The following is a 14,802-nucleotide window of genomic DNA, read 5'->3' as shown; positions in this document are numbered from 1 at the left end:
GTTTAGATATATTTCAGTTTAGATCTTTTTATTTTTAGATTTTTTTCTGTTGATCATTTTACAGTCAGTCTTATGTTGTTTAGATCATTTCAGGTATACACACACACACACACACACACACACACACACACACACACACACACACACACACACACGCACACACACACACACACATATCTTACCTAAACTAATGGTGATATGGGGATGGAAAGCAGTCAGAAGCTAGCTGGGTTTCTTCATCTATGAAAATACATTTCTTATGATCACTGAGAAGGATTAGGGAGGGATGTATGTTTCTCTTTATTAAGCAATGAATAGCTTATTTTGTAGACAAGAAATGATGTATTACACTTAAACAGATAAGGACAGATTTCATTATATGATGGAAAATATTTTCCATGCCTCTACTGGAATATTTTTTAGTTGCATGCCCCATTTTATGACTGCTGTGACAGATGCTCAACTAAATGCATAAAAAGTAATCAAAAGGTGATTGTATCATTGCTTTGACAATGCTTTATATGCTACAGGTGAAATGGGTAACTACAACTGAGTCAGGACCCAGCAGTTGAAATCTGCCGCAAGGGATTTCAAATTCTATTTATCCACGGAAGCACACACTAATAAATCAGTTTCTAATAGCAACATCAGCAGACAAAACCCAGGAAATTTTGCCACAAAAGAATAATTTCGGCAGTTGTTTATCTGAAGAAACACTATGTGGAATAGTAGCATTTAATCTTAGTAGTAAAGAAGGAATATGCAAAAGTAGTGTAAGATGATAGCTAGCCACTCTTACCTCAGGATGAAGTCTAGCCATATGGCTGCCTTAATTCATCAGTACAACATGTAACCTTTCTGAAAACATCGACCTTGGCTGTACTAAACATTCATCACCTAGAGGGTATCCTTCCCTACCAAGTGGCTTAAGTTCTTTTCCCTAGTTCTTCCTAACATCTGAACTCATGTTCATACATTTAAGTATCAAAATTATGAAATGACCTTCAAGCAACCTGACTGCTTTAACTCCATACAGAGGTGTGTGTCTATATACATATACATATATATATATATATATATATATATATATATATATATATATATATATATACATACATACACACACACACACACACACACACACACATATATATATATATATATGTATATGTGTATATATATATATATATATATATATATATATATATATATATATATATATATATATATATTCGTATGACTTCACTGAAAGACCAAATCACCTAAAGTTCATTTCACCTAAAACTCATTTTTGCTCATTGCCCCCCACATTCCCCCAACAATATATACTAACACCAGGATCACACTGCGTTGGGGAAAAGGTTATATACCTTTGACGGGTTACTATTGCGTTATCAAATTGCTGAAACTTTGAACCTGAAAACATTGAACACAAATGTTCAAAGTTTCAGCAATTTGAATAAAAAAAAAACATCTCAATAACTGTTGTAAGCAGGGGGGCGAGACCCCTTGCACTCCCACATCCCCCGCTCTTTAAATATACCAACTCCAAGATCGTATTACAGTGCAGTAACGGGAAATATTCCCTTTCCGCACTGTAGTGCGATCTCGAAGTTGGTGTTTTTAAAGAGCGGGGGGCGGGAGGGTGCAGGGGGTCTTACCCCCTGCTTACGACAGTTACTTATTGTCCATTTATTTTTTATTTTTTTGTGTGTTTGAAATTATAAAACTTTGAACATACAAGTTCATGGTGTTTGAAGTTTTATTATTTCGATCACGTAATAGGAACCCACCTTTGACTTGCCTTAGTGCTACTTGTCAGCGAAATGAGTTTTAGGTGAAATGAACTTTCAGTGAAATGAACTTTAGGTGATTTGGTCTCAGTGAAATGGGTGTCAGTGAAATGGTCTTTCAGTGAAGTGATATGAATTTATATATATATATATATATATATATATATATATATATATACATATATATATATATATATATATATATATATATATATATATATAAAATCGCTTCTGAATCCTGAAAGCCCAAAATCCTGAAACCCAAAATACTGAGATCAAAATCTTGAAAGTTCAAAATACTGAAAACTCAAAATACTGAATCTCATAATATCAAAAACACACAGGATACCAAATACTCTCACAATCTGACAGATTTGGAGCGCTTTTGCAAGGAAGAGTGGGCAAATATTGGCAAGTCAAGATGTGCCATGCTGATAGACTCCTACCCAAGAAGACTGAATGTTGTAATTAAATCAAAAGGTGCTTCAACAATGTATTAGTTAGAGGGTGTGCACACCAGCTTATTGTACGTTTTTTATTTTTTATATTTTTTCCCCTAACAGATTTGTTTATTTTTCAGTTGAATTGTACAGGTTATAGGTCACATTAAAGGTGGGAAAAGTTTTTAAATGATTTATTGTGGTCTCATTTTTTATATCACAAAAAATGCATTTTAACAGGGGTGTGTAAACTTTTATATCCACTGTATATACGTATACATATATATATATATATATATATATATATATATATATATATATATATATATACATATATACATATAGCCTCTATATTACTGATCGAATGTTTAGGTTAGCGAATACCTAAACATCAATCTGGTAATATCGAAAAATTAAAACAGTGAATGGCCAATTTAACTTGGGGAATGAATTCCCTCGGCCACACAAAATTTTTTTTAAATCAAAATAAAGTGGGGGCTGTGCCCCCCACACCCACCTAACTAAATATACCAACTCCGAGAATGCTCTACAGTGGAGAAAGAGGCAAAATCCAAGTAACAGCCAAGGGAATTCTTTCCCTGCTTTAAATCGGCCATTCGCGTTTTTTTGATTTTGCTATTACCAGATGGACGTTTAGGTATTTGTTAACCTAAACTTTCGATCAGGTAATAGGAACCCTATATATAGACATGTTAATGTGTAATGAAAAAAACAGACACATAAATATCAAATACTATATAATCACAAACTAAACACACCAACAAAAGAAGGTTGCATTGAACCACCCTGCATAGCGCTGCAGTTTTATGGATAGGGCTATTTTTTTAGGATAATGTGTAGGGTTAGAGTTATGGGTTGAGGAAGCACACATGAGTAAGGGTACATTAGAATTTAGTAATGCATCTATACATCCAAGGAAATTAGTTATTCCACTAACATTTAACTTGTAACTCTCAAATTTCTAACCTAGGTATAGAAGATATGATTTAATGAAGGAGAGAAAACTTTCACATTGAAAGACTGCTTTTATTGCAGTGCCTGTGATCCATCTGTAAGTTAAATGAGTCCCTGTATTGTATTTATCTGTGTATAACATCAATCAGATTTTTGAGATTTAATTTTCAAACAGAAAAAATGTTCATTGTACTGTCAATTTTATAATTTCAGGAAATATCAAATCTATAATGTTTTTCCAGTAAATGTCTGCATATGCATGTATTTTATTTTAAATTCATATTAAAAGACTTCAGCATGAAATTATGGGAAAGAGTAGTGGAAGCTAGGTTAAGAAGAGATGTGATGATTAGCGATCAGCAGTATGGTTTCATGCTGGGAAAGAGCACTACAGATGCGAAGTTTGCTCTGAGAGTGTTGATGGAGAAGTACAGAGAAGGTCAGAAGGAGTTGCATTGTGTTTTTGTAGACTTAGAGAAAGCATATGACAGGGTGCCTAGAGAGGAGTTCTGGTATTGTATGAGGAAGTCAGGAGTGTCAGAGAAGTATGTAAGAGTGGTACAGGATATGTACGAGAGCAGTGTGACAGCAGTGAGGTCTGCGGTGTGAGTGACGGAAGTGTTTAAGGTGGAGGTGGGGTTACATCAAGGATCAGCTCTGAGCCCTTTCTTATTTACAATGGTGATGGACAGGTTGACAGACGAGATCAGACAGAAGTCCCTGTGGACTATGATGTTTGCAGATGACATTGTGATCTGTAGTGAGAGTAGGGAACAGGTGGAGGAGACCCTGGAGAGATGGAGATATGCTCTAGAGAGAAGAGCAATGAAGGTCAGTAGGACTAAGACAGAATATATGTGTGTGAATGAGAGGGAGGATAGAGGAATGGTGAGGATGCAGGGAGTAGAGGTGGCAAAGATGGATGAGTTTAAATACTTGGGATCAATAGTTCAGAGTAACGGTGAGTGTGGAAGAGAGGTGAAGAAGAGAGTACAGGCAGGATGGAGTGGGTGGAGAAGAGTGTCAGGAGTGATTTGTGACAGACGAGTACCAGTAAGAGTGAAAGGGAAGGTCTACAAAAGGGTAGTGAGACCAGCTATGTTATATGGGTTGGAGACAGTGGCATTGACAAAAAGGCAGGCGTTTGAGCTGGATGTGGCAGAGTTAAAGATGTTAAGATTTGCACTAGGTGTGACGAGGGTGGACAGGATTAGGAATAAGTATATTAGAGGGTCATCCCAGGTTGGAAGGTTTGGAGACAAAGCCAGAGAAGCAAGATTATGTTGATTTGGATATGTCCTTTGGAGGGATGCTGAGTATATTGGGAGAAAGATGCTAAGGATGAAGCTACCAGGTAACAGGAAAAGAGGAAGGCCTAAGATAAGGTTTATGGATGTGGTGAGAGAGGACATGCAGGTGGTTGGTGTGACAGAGCAAGATGTAGAGGACAGGAAGAAATGGAAACAGATGATCCACTGTGGCGGCCCCTAATGGGAAAAGCTGAAAGATGATGATGATGATTAAAAGACTTCCTGTTACATCAAGAATATTATGGAAGAAATTTATCTGAGGAAAGCTTCATACAGCCTTTGCTGTGATTCTGCATTGATCTTGTTTTAGTGTCATATTCCTGAGAAGCAACTGCATCCAGATGAGTTTTTCTTGGGTGAATCCATTTAGATTCATGATGATGTCAATTTACTGTTGACAAGCCATTACTGGAATTAAGCTTATGGATGCTAAAGTGAAATGGGGATAACCTGAGTAATGGGAAAGTTGGATTCTGCATGCCAGGTGCCATTAGCTTGGTCCATGCTCAATCAAAGCAAGCCCAATTATCATTCAATGAGATTAGAAATCTCGGAATATGAGGATAATTTGCTAGTGTAACATAGCTAGTAATCATTATACATTCTGAAAAGTCAACAACAGCTGTTGGACTGATGTTCATATTACTATAAGCAATTATAGCAGACAGATGCAAACTACTAACATGGAAATCCTAATAATTTCTGGAAAAATATTAAGTGTTTGATTTGAAGAAGTCCAAGCCCTGGAATACCATCTTATAAATGTAAGTTTGAAAACCTTGCACTTTATGTCTTTTTACATTTTCTTGTAATGTCTTATTAAAAATGATTACAAGACAAGCTTTGGAGCTAAATAATATATCGAAATATGCTCCTGAGGCAAAGACAGAGAAAACCCTGACTTCAACCCAGGTAACCTGAGTTTGAGACAGGGGTGTCCAACCTTTTGGCTTGCCGGGGCCGCATTGAGTGAACAGAAATTGTCTTGGAGCCGCATATAAAATATATCATATAGTTAACTCTTTCGCTGCCACAGGAGACCAAAGTCGACCTCCTGGTTATACTGTAGGTGCATTTGAACAATTAATAAATTTAATAAATGCCTAATATTTGCCTTAAAATTCTAATTCTCATTCTGATTTTAATTCTCTAATCTAACAGTTAACTCTAACATCTTAGTTAATATATAGATTTTTTTAACAAACAGATATTCACTACAGCACTTGCATTTCTCACTGGGAAAACCACTCCAGCAGTCCATCTACATACAGTGTCAACATCAGCAGTCCTACAATACTATAATCCACAAAAATAAGCCAACAAATTTGCAATAAAGTAAAGAATTCACATTACTGACTTAATAAAACAATTCTGAATAGGCTCCAAGAGGGTCTCACCCAAACAAATGACTGGTGCCAGAAACATGGCCTCAAGCTAATTGCCAAAAAATGCACAATCATCCCCTTTGAGGAGAGTAATGTCCCCACAAATGATCACATTAATAACAATGTTGTAAGCACGCAATCAGTCGTGAGGTGCTTGGGCACCCAAGTTGATAGAAACCTGACTTTTGACCACCACGTTTTCTCCGTTGTACGGAAAGCTTTTTACATGGCCCACCTCATTAGTAACGGTATCTCATCCAGGGACAAGGAGGTCATAACATCCCTGTATTCTTCCTTTACAAGAGCAATTATTGAGTGCAACACCCCTTTTGGCATGTGCCTCAGCAAAACACCATGCCAAAAGAAGACTACAACCATTTCTGACAAAAAAAGGTCAAAGGACTGAGTTCACTTAGTTATCCAAACGGACTAAAAAGCTTCTTGCTTTCCTCTGTCTCTCACTGGCCACTATAAATTTCATCACTGGCTTGCTTTCCAGGCTAAGAAAGATCCTGCCTTAAGAGACTTTCTCCACCTCAGAAATACTTTTTATATTTAAAACACTCACTACAAAGACCACAGCCTTCACTGCAACATAAACAAGCCACTTTGTATGGACAGGTTCTTGACCCAAAAACTTTCAACTTCTGTAAAAAGCTCCTCTCATTATCAAACAATGTAGTTCAACAACACTACAACTGGATGGATAGCCATGAATGCACTCCTTAAGTAAGTAGCATAGCCTTCATCAAACATGAAGGAAAATCCACATACTAAACTTTCCCAGCTGGATGGCTATACTGTCTAAGAAGAGGGGCCTATTTAACTAAGAATTCCATTTGCAAAATATATTCAGTATACATATTAAATCTCTCTCTTATACACACACACACACACACACACACACACACACACACACACACACACACACACAGAAAAGGAGCCCCTACTTGTAAAATAGGCAACCTCAGTAATCACATAACACAGTCTCACTGATTGAAATTGTCTGGAATTCAAAATATATGAAAAAAATCATAATAGAAATGGATTTCTCCATGCAATTTCCCACCACCAAAAGGACCATCAATAAATCAACAAATAACTGCTCAGCAAAAATTAAATCAATAAGAAATCTATAATCTCTCAAAGATCATACTACATACTGGAGTAAACATATAGCTTCCCTCCAATCTAAAGCCATTTGACATTCAGACATTTTAATTTGTGCAGAAGTTATTCACAGACTGACCGTTTACTAAGCTGTAATGCTGACCATCGCTTTTGAAAAAAACAAATTCCCATACTTTGTCAATAGCTCAAAGTGAAGAAAGGATTACTTTTTTTTTACTTATTATGTATTTATTTAATTTTGGAAAACATCTTTAAAACTGTTAAATTGATCACACACCCAGAAACACAGAAAAGTTATTGTGATAAGTAAGCCACAGACTGCTGCAAGAAATCAGTCACAGCACACTATGCTTATGTCCGAACCAATGAAGCATACCTGTCAATTCCAAAAGAATTAAAGTAGTGTAATAAGAAAGTTATTTGCAAGGTTACATGGCAGTTTATATTGAAAATAAGTGGAGATATTAAAAACGCTCTTGTTTCTCATAATTATGCTGAAAAGTCTTCCAAGGTAAATACAACCTTCTGATTTAGCATGGAACCATACCTCTCAACCTTAGAGCAAGAATTCTGGACAAATACAATTGTGACACAGGCCCAAAAATAGTTATGCATCACAGACACCATTGAAACAAGTGCAGCTGCAAACATTATACATCACATATAATGTTTCTATCCCATTATTGTCAGTTAAACATTATATGGCTCATTCAATCCTGCCTTCTTTTGCAACAAAGAAAACTATACTTTGAAATGACAAATCCATTAAAAATAATAAAACACATTGGCTCCACATCCTGCAACTTCCTACCTGCAAACAACCACAGAGCTTTCATTAAAACTAGGTCTGCTTATTTCCACAGAATGACACCTCTCCCTAATTAAGTCTAATGGTATACAATCTACCAGGATCTGGACTACCTGAAATAAATTAAATTATGGCCTGTAAATTGCAAGTGCACTTTGTTTAATTAAACTACATTTCAAAGCCCACTTGCTGTATTTTTTCAGTAACATCCCAATATCCATTTCCAGGTCAATTTTACAAGACATTGGCAGTGGTAGACTTAGCATCCTCCAGATCCCTACAGGACCACACTCATACTGCTAACATTGTCCATTAAATGTAAATATCTATCCACTGTAAATGGCAAGAAGCTATGTCTTAAAAAAATCTATTTTTGGCATTCCTAGTACCCAAGTATCAGGTTTTGAAACAAAGAAACATATTCTCCACAGTTTGTAAGTCTCTGTCCTTAATAATCATCTACTATTGCAGTACTCCCAACACAAACACACACATACACACTAAAACCCCCGACATTTAAAAAATCACATTGTGCCCACTTAATTTGCCAGTATTGATGATCCACCAAAGATATGCTTACTGTTGTCCAATCTACCATTGCTTAGAACCCACCAAGACAGTACTGGGTGATTTTTTTGTTTGTCAAAAAAAAAAAACTTTATATGCTACAGTCCCACATTAGTCAATCCATTACTGACCCATTAACCCTAGGCTGCTGTCTCCTCCTTAATCCCTGGGACTGCATTACCTTGGATGACTACTTTTATTTCCTAAGCAAAAGACACAAATTGGAAGATGAGGCAAAAATCCAGACATTCTTCGAAAATCCATACAGTTGGGAGGTATGATTTTATATTCAATACAACACTCTCCCTGTCAGAAAAGCTGCAATTTAATGAAAGTGTACTTTTAATGTAGGATGCATTTGTGAGCTAACTTTTTTGTATGTTAGCCTCTTTGTGCATGTGTCTCTCTCTGTCTCTGTCATGCACACATAAACACACACACACTTCTACTTTCATGCACACAAACATTCTGCTTTCATGCATGCACTCACTCACACCATACTTACCTATTAACACAGGTTAAGTTCTGTCTCTTTAAAAGGCAATGGCAGCAAATACATAGATGAGTCCCTCTTCAGCAAGAACACACACACATTGATTTTTTGGCACGAAATAATGGCGCAAACACACATACCCTTCTTTGGTGCAAAAAAATCAAAACTAGAAGGATGCTTTGGTGCATGCGCACACCGATGTTAGAGTTACAGGCCACGGCCGCGAAAAACACAACAAAAAAGTGTTTTGGGGCATGCGTACATCAATGTTGGAGTTAGAGGTAGAGGGCCGCATGGCAGAGCTCTGAGGGCCGCATGCGGCCCGTGGGCCACAGGTTGGACACATCTAGATTAGTGTATCTGGTATTGGACAGAACTGACAGGAAGGGAGTGTGGGTGCTCCTATCCTGGGAAGGGGGTAGAGGTGGTCTTGTATATAGCAGCCTTTCAGAAGAAGGGCATGGGCATGTGACCTGAAGGTGTGTGTGTGTGTGTGTGTGTGTGTGTGTGTGTGTGTGTGTGTGTGTGTGTGTGTATATGGTGCATCAGTCCACAGATAGGTGATAGCCTACTAACCAATAAATGAATACATAATACTAAAATATTTCAAATGCATTCTAAACAATAAGATGAACTAGAATTAAATTGCAGCTGATGAATTCATTGAACAAGTGTATTTGCTAACAGTTGTGTCATAAAGTACTAGTCCAGGATGAGATCATGTCTAAATATAGGCTATTAGAAATTTCAGCTACCCTGACTGCACAATGAGATGCAGTATCAACCAAACATCCATTTTCATCTCTGTGGCACAGAATAACAAAGCCTTAACTATGTCACAGGTAACCCATCCTGAATAGCATATCAGGGCAATATAAATTCTTCCATCCCGGGAATGGAACTGTGGTTCCCCTTAGCCCATCACCACCATGCTATCAGTTGCCTGCACAACCAACCATTATTCTTTCCTAGCCTTGTCAATCTTTCCTATCTTCCACTTTTTCCTGAACTCCTTACTTTTGATAACTTTCTGGACTTCTACATTCCACCACCAACTTTCCTTATCTGTCCTAATTCCATATGTGGCTCTGTCACATACCTGTTCTACAGTCCTCACGCATGCTGTTTTGAGGAGCTGCCACTCTTCCTGTCTTTCTGAGGTGTAAGAATCCTGAGTAATTCCTTGAATTCTTGTGCTTTCTCTCCAGTCAACTTCCAGGTCTTCAGTCTAGTATCTTAGAGCTTTACCTGACCACTGTTTACAACAGATTGTGGCAACAAGTGGTTTATGCTGTGGACTGACTGTTTCACTGGGCATGACTTTGCAATCGCTGATTTTACCACATTGTCCTTACTAGGAGGAAGTCTCCCTGAGCTGCATGTTGGCCACACCTATATGTGATTTTGTGACTGTTTTGGCCGCCATCAAGCCATTTGTCAGGCAGAATAGCCTCTTCTTCTTTATTCCTGTTGCTCCACCCATCTGGATCAGGGCAGTCCTCATAGCCAATTCTGATATGTGCATTCAGGTCACCCATCATCAACGCCAATTCATATCGTCTTGCTTTATAATAGTAGGTCCTGAAACTGCTGCCTTAATGCAGTTTTCCTCACTATCACAACCCTGCTAGGGGCATAGGCTAAGATTATGAATAGCACCCTTTCCTTACACTGTAGTCTGATTACCATGAGTCTGTCACTAATTCTGATGATATTACTCACTGTCTTCTGAGCCACTCCCACACTATTCCTGCACCATTTCTAGTCTGTCCTCCTAAGTAATAGTGACCTTGCTTCACTGCCCTTCCATCTTGTCTCCTGGATATATAGGATGCCCAGCTTCCTCTTTAACACTATGTCACCACTTCCAAACAGCATCCTGTCAGTGAACTTACATTGAATGTAGCAATTCTTAGTTTATGTTTGGCAGATTGATTGGTTTTACATCCAGTTTTTGCTCAACAGACCTATCCCAGGTAACCCAAGCTGGGCAGCTGGACACCAGTCCAGTAGCTTAAGCAGGTGTACACTGGCTAATAGGGGCACATACACCCCTCACCACTAGCATGGGTCCCTTGTGTAGAGCAGGCTGGGTCCTCAACCCATCACTGGCAAATATTAATCAACATGACCAGATCACCAAGAGTCAATGTTTACATTGTTGTGTGGCTAGCCCTGATACAGGATGTCCTCCTGTCCTGAGGATATTGCATACCACAGCTGATGTCCAAAGTGGTTGGTCTACACAACTTTTCCCCACCATCTAGATTCTGTTCAAAACTCCATTCTTGTGTAAGTTTTAGTTGGAAACACTCAGCATGTTTTGGGGAGATGGGGGTAACCTTGCAAAGACCCAGGGAGGACATTTGAAAGCGATATAGGCATTGTCCAGAGGTCAGGACTGAATCATGTACCTTGTATCTTGTGCATAGGAGGTAAAGACCTTAACCATTATGCCAACTGGGACTCTAATACATTGTACGTGTAAATATCTATGTATATATATATATATATATATATATATATATATATATATATATATATATATATGTGTGTGTGTGTGTGTGTGTGTGTGTGTGTGTGTTGCAATACAGTGGGAAATTATAGGTAAATTCTGCAGCCTGACAATAGCATAGTTATGATTATGGTTGGCTTCCACGGTGTTAAACCAACAATAGTGTAAAAAATGGGGTTACTGTACTGAGCATTACTTACACCAGTGTAAACCATTCAGTCCTGCAGATAGAGGAGGACACACATAACATACTGCAGTTAACCAGAAAGCATAACTGAAATAAAATTATTAACATGACCTGTCAGGTTCCTGTTGTATTGTCGACAGCTTAGGTTGTCAAATGCTTATACATCAACACCTAATCGTCAAAAGCTTACAACAGCGAATGGCCACTTTATCAAATTCTTTCCTTGGGAAAGAATTTGTGTGGATGTTATCGGGGATTTGCCCTTTCCCCAATGTAGCGTGATCTCAGAGTTGGTATATTTAGTTAGGGGTGTGTGTTGGCTAAAGTTCCCCACTATATTTGGGTGTGTTTATTTATTTTGTTTACGGACAGCCACTTGAATTCTTTCCCGAGGAAAGAATTTGATTATGTAGCCATTTGCTATTGTAAGCTTTCGACGGTTAGATGTCGATGTTTTTGGATTCGACAACCTAAGCTGTCAATGTTACGATATAGACGCGACCTGTCACATGAACATTAGTGCCCCATTTTTTGAAACAGTAATAACACACAGTAAGTAGTCTGTGTATTGTTTTAGACCACAGTAGACATTTAGAGACGCAACTCATTAAGATTACAGCCTTGTGCTTCTCTAACAATGGCACAAATCACAGCAGAATAACTCAGAACCCAGAATGAGTACAGATAAGTGCACTTGTTTTACTTATTTTTGTTAATCAGCTTATTGTGATATTTAAAAGTGCGTCTTTATACAAATTCTACAGACTCATTTTGAATATAAGAAGAGCAGCACAAATGGGCAGGATTCACGAAGCCTCCGTGTAAGAGTTACAAGGCTTACACGGAGGCTGCAGTTAAACGGTGTGACGTCAGCATGTCATGCATATGCATGAGGGCATGCTGAATCACATCTAAGGCTTACACGGTCCATGGAAGACAGTAGGGGGCATGTCCGTAGGCCGAGCGCTGCAAGCGGACACGCCCCCAGAAGAGTAAAAGTGCCCAAAGTAAACCTCCACGACAGAGTACATGGAAATGTGAATAAACACAACACAACACATGCCCCCACAGACTATGAACATAAAATCATATAAATGAACATGTTATATATTTTTTAATTGTAAAGATGTTTGCCCGTGAGTGCGCTCGTTTGCGCGGGCGTGCCTGTAGCTCAGCCACAGTTAGCAGTAAGTGGAAAAGCATATAAGAACTAACTATGCAAAGTAAGCCAAAAAGCAATAGCGTAGCGGTAGAGATGTCGGCTGAAGAGCAGGCAGTCATGGTTCGAGCCCCCACAATATCAATTTTTATTTTTAGTGAAATAAGCACGAAACAAGTCCCTGACATATATGTACACAAATAAAATTATATTTTATGTAAAATGTAATGAAATAGGCCATTCATTTTGAAGAAATGTGAGATAACAAAATAATAAAAAATGCCAGATGTGCCTATAGCTGAGCTACAGTTTAACAAGGTGAGTGCATCTGCCCGTAGGTGAGCAGTAGTTTAACAGGTGCAAAATGAGTGCCTGTAGGTGAGCAGTGATTCAACAGGTGCAAAATGAGTGCCCATAGGTGAGCAGTGGTTTAACACGCCGAAACTTTGTGCCCCTAGCTGAGCTGAGCGTAATATGCATGCTGACAGCCAAATGAAGTGTAAACCAGCGTAACCCGTTTGCGCGGAGCTGCGCACCGCACCAACAAGCTAACCGACGGGCAACGTTGAGCAAGCTGTAACAAAACTGCCTTTACACAGACACACCCCCTAGCCTGTCTAGACAGTCATAAAATTTAAAAAGCAGTGGCCAGGTTCGATCCCAGGATACCATGCACCATAGTCAAGGTACTGAACCACTAAGCCATGACAGCTGTTCTTAGAAATGCAGTAATAGCAAATATATAGGAATGAATAGAAAGAGGAGCATGACAAAGCAGGTTTTGTGAAGCTGATACAATTCCAAAATGGCCAATCACAGATAAGTGCGGGGAAAAACGGCATATATAAGCCCCATAGGCAGGAATACACAGCATAACCGATTGTAGAGCTAACTTGCAGCCAGAATGTCAGGAGTAGGTGAGGGTAGTTGCTTCCGAGCACGGAGGTGGGGCATTGAGGAGTCCAGATATATGGTCTGGCTCCTTGTCCACAATCATGAGGCCCAACTCATGCAGGGCCAGGTCCTGTGGGGAGCATATAGGGCTGAGGCATGGGACCAGTTGGCTCATGATCTCACCAGTGCCACAGGGATTCCAAGGACTGGTGAGCAGGTCCGTCACCACCATGCGGACCTGAAGAGACGTAAGCAGAACCAACTGAACCTTTGGATCCAGGAGACCCGGCAAATGCCCAACGCCTCACTACTGAGTAAGTTACATTTAATTATGTATGTAAGAAATTAACCTAGCTGATATTATGGAGATGTGTATTCCAATATTACTTTATTTATATTACAGCTGCAGGTATCCGTTCTGCGAACCGCAGAGCCTATGGCGATAGGCTGGTGCGGTTGCGCCACCAGGCAGGTCAGTAATCCTCTCCCTGTAACTGTAAATAAATATAAAAGTATGACAGTTAGCAAAAGAGTGTAGTGTAGTCACTAAGTAATAAAATGTGCAAGTAACAGTGTAAGAGTGTTTGCAAGTATTGCTTGATTACAAAAGTGTGTTGCAGTCTGTAATCCAAACAGAAAAATGAAAATGTCTGAAGTAAAGTCTGAAATAAAGATGCCCCACCTGTAATATAATAGTACACAACCTGCAGCAGGCTGAAAAGTACAGCTGCAGAAGATGAGCAAATCACATGTGTGAAATATAACCCTGTTGAAATACTGAAACATGGCAGAAGTGAGACTGTTGGAAAGGATTGTAATAACTACAGGTAAAACATGTCAATAAAGCTTAGAAGTAAGTGCCATCCTGAATTGTAAAATTAAAACAAGTGAGAGAGTATGAGAAAGAGTTATGAATCCACCAATAAAGTAGTAATAACTCCTGAATAAAGTATACTGCAGTTAGTACAGAATGAAATGAATGTGACAAGCAGAACCAAACTGTAAAATGTGTTGAAAATGTTACCGCAGCTGGAATGTGTATCCCAAAATCTGGATATGCTGCTCTCAGTCTGCAATATGCAGATAGTATGATTGTCTGAAATACCAAACATCCACAGTTGTCTATAGCTATATAAAGCAAATGT

The sequence above is a fragment of the Protopterus annectens genome, chromosome 1.part2 (assembly GCF_019279795.1).
Source record: "Protopterus annectens isolate FY-2018-M chromosome 1.part2, PAN1.0, whole genome shotgun sequence".
NCBI classification, from domain to species: Eukaryota; Metazoa; Chordata; order Ceratodontiformes; family Protopteridae; genus Protopterus; species Protopterus annectens.
This window is presented reverse-complemented; position numbering follows the sequence as displayed.